Here is a 10,607-nt window from a genome sequence, read left to right as displayed (position 1 = left end):
AAAAAATGTTTGAGAATTGTTATCCCATTCTTCTCAGTTGGATGCCAGAGTCAGACAGAACTTGCTTAGGCAGGGAAAAAGAGGAATTGGTACGCTTCAGTGCATTTACTGGATCACCAGCAGAGTCAGAGATAGAGCTTAAAAAGTAGCTTGATTTAGCTTTCTTAATCGAGATAGTACATCTGTTTCTCAATTGTCTGAAAGATTGCCAATCCACTACAGAGTCAGTTTTCCTTGCTTTGGCCCAGGCCTAATTTATCATCTGAATGAGCTCAGATAGCTCAGATGATCTATGTTTGACTCTAAATTATTTAAAAGGGGCATGTTTAAATATGGAGGATACATTTTCTGGAGCCAACTGAGGGTCAGGAATACAGGAGAGAGTGACTAAATCAGAGTTGAACATGTCATTTAAAAACCCTTAAGGAGAAAACTTTTTAAAGTGTCTCCTCTTAATTATACGAGGATTAGTATTTGGCTGTTTCGTATCTCTAATACATACTATGGGAAAATTATCACTAAATTAATCTGCAAATACTCCACTAGACAAATATTTATGTGGGTTATTAGTACAAATTTTATCAATCAATGAGGATTTAACAGGGATTTTCACATTTAGCCGTATGGGTTTGAGATAAATTGAGTCAGATTAAAATCAATGCATATACTCTTAAATTGATCTGAGGCCAGGGATAGCCAATCCATATTCAAATCCCCTAAAATGACCAACTCCGAGGACAGAAAAAGGTGTTAAACACTCAGATATTACACAAATAGCATCTGCCATGGCAACAGGGCAACAGTAAATCCAAGCAACAAATAAATGTATATTCTGGTTTATGGACATATCGACAACAAGGAGCTCAAATTTATGGGAACAGAAATATTTAAAGATTGGGACGCCAAGAAATTAGACTTTACGTATATGGCCACTCCACCTTAACCCCTAACCTAACCCTAATCCTAACCCTAACCTTAACCCTTACCTAACCTTAACCCTTACCTTAACCATTTAAAATGTCGACTTCAATGGGGGTAGGGAAGTCCCAATGATTCCGGATAACACTGACCATTTTTTTCTAGAAAGGACTGTGATACGGTTTGTGACACCAGCATTCAGATGAGATACAGCTACGACCGGAAGTGACTTTTTCATAAAAGGTTAGGAGAAGTAATGTGGCAGGCTATGAGAATTAGGTTAAGGTTAGGAAAAGGGTTAGCAAAAATGCTATCCTAACCTGCTACGAAAAGTCACTTCCAGTCATAGCTGTATTGAAGTGGTGTGGTTTTAGGGAATCACACATTCAAACACCGTTATATGGAGAATTATTTCAAAGACCTGAGAAACTGTATCTATTAAAATGCAGGACGCATACATAGCTACAACATTATTCTACTGTAAATAAATGTCACTCACAGAACCAAAATGTTAGACTCATGAGGCTGTCATCTATGCATGTATTGATAAGCCTATATGAGAAAATTATGCGTAGGTTGACTATTAAAAATATAGTTTTTATTCATTTCATTACAGTAGTCTATATTTCATCCCAGATGAAATAGCTAAACCTAATCATTTTTATGAAGTCTAGATCAGGGAAAGCCACAACTTTATCAGAACCATCCCACTGGGCACACACTGGTTGAATCAACGTGGTTTCCACGTCATTTCAATGAAAATACGTTGAACCAATGTAGAATAGACGTTGAATTGACATCTGTGCCCACTGGGATAGGCCTGCATCACCAGAAGATGAACACCCATATCTAATAATCTACAGGGGTGTGCATACTATCTTTTATGTTGCTTAAATGATTGGAATGATGCCACAATTCAATGCAAGATTTAAAAGTTGTGGAAAAATCTAGACAACTAAATATGAGGCATATGAGCCATTTGGAGTTGACAAGCAAGATATTTTGACATGACACCCCCTCCCACGTAGTCAAAGAAGGTGGCTAAATGAAGATAGTTCACTCAGGCCGTTCATCATTGAAAAAAAAGGTCAGTTCCAGTCTACTTAACCAACACCAACCCAACGCTGCAACCTAGTCTCAGAGTAGTTCGTATTATTATGTACGTAAATCCGAGAAATATCATTTACTATGATATGTATGGTATGTATTCATTTGTGAATGTCCATCACCCATTTCGTATGATATGTTCTGAATTACAATTTGTATTAAATGTCACGAATTTGCAAAACGAACAATAGGTCATGCATTTGAAAAATGTACAATATGTTACGAATTAGAAAAATGTATGAAATGTTTACGAATTCTAGCTAGGTGGCTAAGTGGCTAACATTAGCTATGCTAGGGGTTAGGGCCCAGTGGTGGAAAAAGTACCCAACTGTCATACTTCAATAAAAGTAAAGATACCTTAATAGAAAATGACTCAAGTAAAAGTTAAAGTCACCCAGTAAAGTTCTACTTGAGTAAAAGTCTAAAAGTACTTGGTTTAAAATATACTTACGTATCAAAAGTAAAAGTATAAATCATTTCAAATTCCTTACATTTAACCAAACCAGATGGCACCATTTTCTTGTTTCATTCATTTACGGAATGCCAGGGGCACACTCCAACACTCAGACATCATTTACAAACAAAGCATTTGTGTATGGTAAGTCCGCCAGATCAGAGGCAGTAGGCATAATCAGGGATGTTCGGTTGATAAATGCGTGAATTTGACTATTTTCCTGTCCTGCTAAGCGTTCAAAATGTAACGAGTACTTTTGGGTGTCAAGGAAAATGTATGGAGTAAAAAGTACAATATTTACTTAAGGAATGTAGTGAAGTAAAAGTAGTCAAAAATATAAATAGTAAAGTACAGATACCCCAAAACACTACTTAAGTTGTACTTAAAAATATTTTTACTTAGGTACTTTACACCACTGGGTTAGGGGTTAGGATTAAGGTTAAGGTTAAGTTTAGGAGTTAGGTTAAAGGCTTAAGGTTAGGGTTAGGTTAAGGGGAAGGGTTAGCTAAAAGGGTTAAGGTTAAGGTTAGAGTAAGGTTTAGCTAACATGATAAGTAGCTAAAAAGTAGTAAGTAGTTGATAATTAGCTAAAATTGTCCATGATGGGATTCAAACTCGCAACCTTTGTGCTGCTAGACGTTCATGTTGAACGCCCACCCATCCACACCGACCAACCACCATAATTTTGTTTTTGCTTTATGGAACCATCTGTCTTAAGTAACTATTCCAAACGTAACATATCATACTAATTTGAGTATCACAGATTTACATTTACTATATTACGTCTAGTCTAGTCTACCAGTGTGATTCTCCCCCTCTCCTCCCAGCCAGCATAGCTAGATTGAGGGAGTGAGGGACACAATGGAGAACGGCAATTGGTGAGCTTAGAGCAGTTTCCTGCCGATAAATATGTTTTATGTTATAGGGTGCTACCTATATGCCTAATATATGTGAAACTAAAACGTAGGCTAGGGTAGGGTAGGCTAGTCTAGAAAGCGGTTGGTGATAAATTGAGATACGCTAGATAATGTTATCCTAGGCTACATTTGAAATGTCCTATAGAAAACATTACATATGCAAAAATATGCCAAATCCACAAAGCTTATTGTATGACATGCACAATTGAAGAAAACAGTTTTTGGGTTTTCTAAAACCCCACTCAGAGATGTCATAGATGAGAATGACTAGGCCTACTCCTAAACTGAGCGGGAAATTGGCATGGCAAAATAGTGCATGTCATCCCTGAAAATAAATCATAGCTTACAAATTCTGAGAATACAAAATATAATTATTATCAGGTGGGGTCGAATTTTGGAGGACCACTGTTGTAGAGAGTTCCTGTAATGTCTATGTATTCCCACTAGATGTCAACATACTCCCACAATGAAACACAATTTGAAACAGAGCTTGCCTGCAATGCATCAATGTTTACAAAATCACTTACCAACCGTACAACACCAGTTCACTGATAGGGGCTAAAGCAAAGGTATTTACTCCAATGCAGAGGTGTAGTCAAAAATTCGTTGGTGGGTGGGACTGCAGAAATATGTTGTGGAATATATTGTGCTGTATTCTAATGAAGTAGAATTACTAGTAATTTCAATGAATAAAAATAAATCCAAGTAAATTGTTTGGCCATTTTTTGTTTAGTAAAAGTGTTGAATACTGTAATACCTTGAAGGCATTAGCTCAGTGCTTTTTACAGTATTAAGACTGTATCACAACCAGCCGTGATTGGGAGCCCCATAGGACGGCACACAATTGGCCCAGCGTCGTCCGGGTTTGGCCGACTGTCGTTGGGTAGAGATGACAAAAATGCAGCGGGAATGTGGATGCTCATCTTTATAATTTATTAAATAAAGAGAACCTCAAAACAAAAGACGACAGTTTCACAGGCTAAGAACACTAGCAGTGTAAAAGACAACTACCCACAAAATCCCCAGGTGAAAACAAGCATCTAATATATGACTCCCAATCAGGAACAACGACGTACAGCTGTTCCTGATCGGGAGCCACACAAACCACACAGAAATAGACAGACTAGAAAACCATAGAAAACCAACACTAGAACATATACTCAAACCCCAGACTACATAAACCAAACACCCCTTTAATAACACACACAACCCGAACCATATGAAACAAATACCCTTCTGTCACGTCCTGACCAAACTACAATACAAATACTCCCTCTACTGGTCAGGACGTGACACCGACGTAGGCCGTCATTGTAAATAAGAATTTGTTCTTAACTGACTTGCCTAGTTAAATAATAGTTAAATTAAAAATTTGAAAATAAAAAAATGAATCCCTCTCACAATAGAAATTCTAATTTGAGGCTTAAAGTAACAAATAGTTGGGAAGTAAAAAAAAAACATTTACTTTCTTAATCAAAATAGACCCTCCATGGCTACAACCCTACCAATTTATTTTATTTGAATCTATAATAATTCCATCAGTACACATTGTGTTGTGAAACTGTAGAACATGCTGGTTAATTTGAGGGACCAAAGTACAACTCTGTCCTGAGTGGGAGAGATGTGGAGTCCTTGTGTAGCTGTGTGGTGTGCATGTGTCTGCTCTCTGCCCAATGCTGGTAGACACTTATCTGGCTGGAGAGGTAGAAAGGGAAGGAGAGAGTGCTGCTGCTAGAGTAATTGGTCTCTGTGAGCTGTCCATTGCGCCATGAATAAGTTCACTAGCCTGATGGTGCGCTTGCCAGTGCTGGAACTGGTGATGGAAGTGGTTTTCCTTGGTCTCTGTGCCAGCTTTGTCACCTATGACGACAATGCCAATGGCAAGTTTCAGGAACAATGAGACCAAACCTATGGACAACTCCCTGTATCAAGACTGTCCCTTCTTCGCTGACATGCAGATGATGATCTTTGTCTGCCTGCTGGCCTTCCTGCGGCTGCCTGCTGGCCTTCCTGCGGCTGCCTGCTGGCCTTCCTGCGGCTGCCTGCTGGCCTTCATGTGGCTTTACGGCTTTAGTGGGATGGTCTTCAGCCATCAACCATCAGCCATCCCGTGGGAAGGTCCAGGGCTACTTGGTCCAGGGCTACTTCCAGTTATACTCCGATGGAAATATCCACCTTGGGGTCGTCAACCTGGTCAATGCTGAGTTTACATGCAACGTGGTGCTTATCTCATTTGGGGCGGTGCTGGGAAAGAACAGCCCGCTAGAGGACCTGCTAGAGGTCCATATCTTTGCCGTGACAGAGTGGGCTGTGCTGAAATACCTAAAGAACAATGACGCAGGTGGCTCCATCCTCATCTATCTGTTTGTCTGTTACTTTGGGTTGGGGGTCACGTTTGTGCTGTACCAGTCGAGCCTGAACGATGGCCACGTCAAAGAGATTACTAGTTACCAGTCAGACATCCTGTCGGTGATGGGCACCCTGGTTCTCTGGGTGTTCTGGCCCTCTTTCAACTTTGACCAGCACAGGCTTGTCCTACAGACCTTCATAGGCCTCAGCTCCTTGTCAATGACAGCCTTCGCCTTATCTGCCCTATTCAAAAAGAGAGGTTAGATCACCATGGCCAACATTCAGAATGTGACTCTGGCGGGTGGTGTGACTGTTGGGGCCTCCGTGGACATGATGATCTCCCCTGCAGCCGCCTACGCCCTGGGGGTCATGGGCTGCACACCCTGCTTCACGGGATACAGGTACCTCACCCCTTTCCTGACCGGCCGCTTCTGTCATGTCTACTCCCACTCCCCCTCTACGGCGCTCGACGTCACCAGTTTATTCATTATTACGCACACCTGCCACCATCATTACGCGCACCTGCGCCTCATGAGACTCACCTGGACTCCATCTCCTTCTTGATTACCTCCTCTGTATCCGTCACTACCTTTGGTTCTGTACCCAGGCGTTATTGACTCTGTTTCTGTGTTTCATGTCTGTACGCTACTCTTGTTTTGTTCTATGTTCTGTTATTTATTGAACTCACTCCCTCTACTTGCTTCCCAATTCTTAGCGTACACGTTACAGCTTCAGGATCCAAGACTAGTCTGGCATCCATAATCTCCACGGCCTCACCGGTCTCATATCCTGCATGACCGGCATTTATGCCATCCTCATGGCCAACAAAGAAACCTATGGCCCCAGTATATACCAGATCTTCACCCACCGCGCACCCTGGAAGGAGACGCAAAGCTGCTGGAGCTGCAGCAGCTGATCCCCAGGGCTTAAGTCCGGCCTGGGCCGCACCGCCAATGGGCAGGCCCTCTACCAGGTGGCAGCTACACTACATGACCAAAAGTGGGTGAACACCTGCTCATCGAACATCTCATTCCTTAAATCACAGGCATTAATATGGAGTTGGTTCCCCCGATCTCAACAAACCTTTTTTGTATGGACCTTGTTTTGTGAACTGGGGCATTGTCATGCTGAAACAGGAAAGGGCCTTCCCCAAACTGTTGCCACAAAACACAGAATCGTCTAGAATGCCATTGTGTGCTGTCGCGTTAAGATTCCCTTCACTGAAACTATGTGGCCTGAACCATGAAAAACAGCCCAGACCATTATTGGCCTACACACAATACTCCACCATGTCAAAGTGGAATTATGTTTTTAGAGATTAACAAATTGATTAAAAATGGAAAGCTGAAATGGCTTGAGTGAATATTTCACTCCTTTGTTATGGCAAATTGATTGCACACATAACACAGAGGGGGTATCATTGGGAGTACATATTTGTAACGGCCGTCTGAAAGAGTAGACCAAGGCGCAGTGTGGTTAGTGCTCATCTTTGTAATTTAATGGAAAAAGAGAACACTTTACAAATAAACAAAAGCCAAACAGTTCAGTCAGGTAACAAATGACTAAACAGAAAATAACTACCCACAAAACCCCAAAGGAAAAACGCTGCTTAAGTATGACTCTCAATCAGCGACAACGATGTACAGCTGTCCCTGATTGAGAGCCATACCAGGCCTAAACAAAGAAATACAAAGCATAGAAAAAAGGACATAGAATGCCCACCCAAATCACACCCTGACCAAACCTAAATAGAGACATAAAAAAGGCTCTCTCAGGTCAGGGCGTGACAATATTAGGCATCAACAAGGTCACAAGATTTATTGATACAGTGCCTTCAGAAAGTAATCACACCCCTTGACTTTTTCCCCCAAAAACTGTGTCACAGCCTGCGTTTAAAATGTATTAAATTCAGATTTTTTTGTCATTGGCCTACACACAATACCCCATAATGTCAAAGTGGCATTACATTTTTCAAAATCTTTACAAATGAATAAAACGTTTAAAGGTGAAATGTTTTAAGAAAATAAGTTTTCAACCCCTTTGTTATGGAAAGCCTAAATAAGTTCAGGAGTAAAAGCTTACTTAACAAGTCACATAAGTTGAATGGACTCACACTGTGTGCAATAATAGTGTTTAACATGATTTCTGAATGACTGCCTCATCTCTGTACCCCACACATACAATTATCTGTAAGGTCCCTCAGTTAAGCAGTGAATTTCAAACGCAGATTCAACCACAAAGATCAGGGAGGTTTTCCAATGCCTATTTGTAGATGGGTAAAATAAAAAAGCAGACATTGAATAACCCTTTGAGCATGGTGAAGTTATTACATACACTTTATATGGTGTATCAATACAGTCAGTCACTTCAAATATACAGGTGTCCTTACTAACTCAGTTGCCGGAGAGGAAGGAAACCACTCAGGGATTTCACTATGAGGCCAACGGTGACTTTAAAACAGTTACAGACAGTGGTGGAAAAAGTAACCAATTGTCCTACTTGAGTAAAAGTAAAAATGCCTTAATAGAAAATGACTCAAGTAAAAGTGAAAGTTACCCAGTAGAATACTACTAAGTCTGAAAGTATTTGGTTTTTACATATCCTTAAGTGTGAAAAGTAAATGCACATAAGTAAAATATACATAAGTGTAAAAGTATAAATCATTTTAAATTCTTTATATTAAGCAAACCAGACTGCACCATTTTCTTGTTTTTATTTATTTACAGATAACCAGGGGCACACTCCAACACTCAGACACAATTTACAAACTAATAATATGTGTTTAGTGAGTCCACCAGTTCAGAGGTAGTAGATGAGGGATGTTTTCTTCATAAGTGCGTGAATTAGACCCCTTTCTTGTCCTGCTAAGCATTCGAAATGTAACAAGTACTTTTGGGTGTCAGGGAAAATGTATGGAGTAAAATATACATTATTTTATTTAGGAATGTAGTGGACTAAAAGTATAAGTGGTCAAAAATATAAATAGCAAATTAAAGAACAGATACCCCCCAAAAATGACTTAAGTAGTACTTTGAAGTATTTTTACTTAGTTAATTTACACCTCTGGTTACAGAGTTGAATGGCTGTGATAAGACAAAACTGAGGATGGATCAACAACATTGTAGTTACTCCACAATTCTAACCTAAAATGAGTGAAAAGGAGGCTTATAAAAAATATTCATCCCGTTTCTAATAAGGCAATTCCAACACATCACTGAGTACCACTCGGCAGTTTTTTAGGATAAAAATAAATGGACTAGAGCTAAGCACAGGCAAAATCCTAGAGGAAAACCTTGTTCAGTCTGCTTTCCAACAGACACTGGGAGACAAATTCACTTTTCAGCAGAACAATAAACTAAAACACAAGGCCAAATATTCACTGGAGTTGCTAACAAAGATGACATTGAATGTTCCTGAGTGGCTTAGTGTCACGTCCTGGCCAGTATAAGGGTTAATTGTTATTGTAGTTTGGTCAGGACATGGCAGAGGGTATTTGTTTTATGTGGTTCGGGGTGGTGTTTTGGTAAAAGGGTGTTTGATTTAGTATTTCCGGGTTTTTGGTTTATGGTCTATGTTTATGTATTTCTATGTGTAGTCTAGTAAGTGTGTTTCTATGGTTGGTTAATTGGGGTTGGGATTCTCAATTGAAGACAGGTGTTTTCCCTTTTGCCTTTGATTGAGAGTCCCATATATTAGGGTGTGTTTGTCAGTTGTGGGAGATTGTTTCTTGTCTAGCATGTATGAGCCTGAGAAGACTGTCGGTATATCTTGAGTTTGTTTTGTTGTTTTTGTGTTCATTTTGATTTAATAAATGTTCAAAATGAACAAACACAGTCCTGCTGCATTTTGGTCCTCCTTCACCGACGATAACCGTGACACTTAGTTACAGAAGACCTATCTATCAAGTTCAGGTCATGCTGAATTATTAAAAGTGAAGCTCAAAAGAAACATATGGTCAGATCCATAAATATTTGGACATTGACCAAGTTATTATTATTTTAGCTGTTTGCATATTGCACTTTAAATTCAATAATGAATATGAGCTGAAAGTGCAGACATTCAGCTTTAATTTTAGAGTATTTACATCCAAATCGGGTGAACGGTGGAGGAATTACAGCACTTTTTACATGTGGTCCCCCTCTTTTTAAGGGACCAAAAGTAATTGGACAATTGGCTGCTCAGCTGTTCCATGGCCTGGTGTGTGTTATTCCCTCATTAGTTCATTTACAAGTAAGCAGTGTTGTGGAAATTCTTACACAGGGATACTCGAAGTCAATCTTAATATGAATCATTGTTTATTGTCAGCGCGCTGAAGAGATTCCAACCAACTCAATGCACCATAATAAACATGTCAATCAGGAGCTCTGCTTGGGCAGTCCCAGCAGTTGTCTTATATATGGTTATACACAGACAAGTTATATTTGCATGATTTAGCATAATTAATTAATCATTACAGTTTTGTTTCATTCATGTGGCTGACCAATACTGGTTCATAACATGTGATAGACCAATACCTCACAAGGCTTCTTCTCTCTAAGCTGAGACATTGAAACTGAGATATCTTTCGTTCTCAAAACAAGGTCTGGGCGTACTGCCAAATTGCAGCTACTGATAGTGATGATTCGTTCAGTCAGCCACTTGCATGAACACAAAAATTGGTTTATAGAACAGCATATGAATAGATCACAGAAATTAGTTATAAGAAAGCACATGTATAACATTTCTATCACAGGAGATAAAAGGTCTAGAGTTGATTTCAAGTGTGGCATTTGCATTTTGAATCTGTTGCTGTTAACCCTCAATATGAAATCCAAAGAGCTGTCACTGCCAGTGAAGCAAGCCATGGTTAAGCTGAACAATCT

General features: G+C 39.7%; 1 pseudogene; it reads left to right on the top strand.

The window, feature by feature from the left end:
• Nucleotides 1-5,038: 5,038 nt before the first annotated feature.
• Nucleotides 5,039-6,675, top strand: LOC106583310 (ammonium transporter Rh type B-like; annotated as a pseudogene).
• Nucleotides 6,676-10,607: the final 3,932 nt, after the last annotated feature.

The sequence above is a fragment of the Salmo salar genome, chromosome 22 (genome assembly GCF_965601325.2).
Source record: "Salmo salar chromosome 22, fSalSal1, whole genome shotgun sequence".
Taxonomy (NCBI): domain Eukaryota; kingdom Metazoa; phylum Chordata; class Actinopteri; order Salmoniformes; family Salmonidae; genus Salmo; species Salmo salar.
The sequence above is the reverse complement of the archived record's forward strand: the minus strand, read 5'-3'. Positions and strand labels throughout refer to the sequence as shown.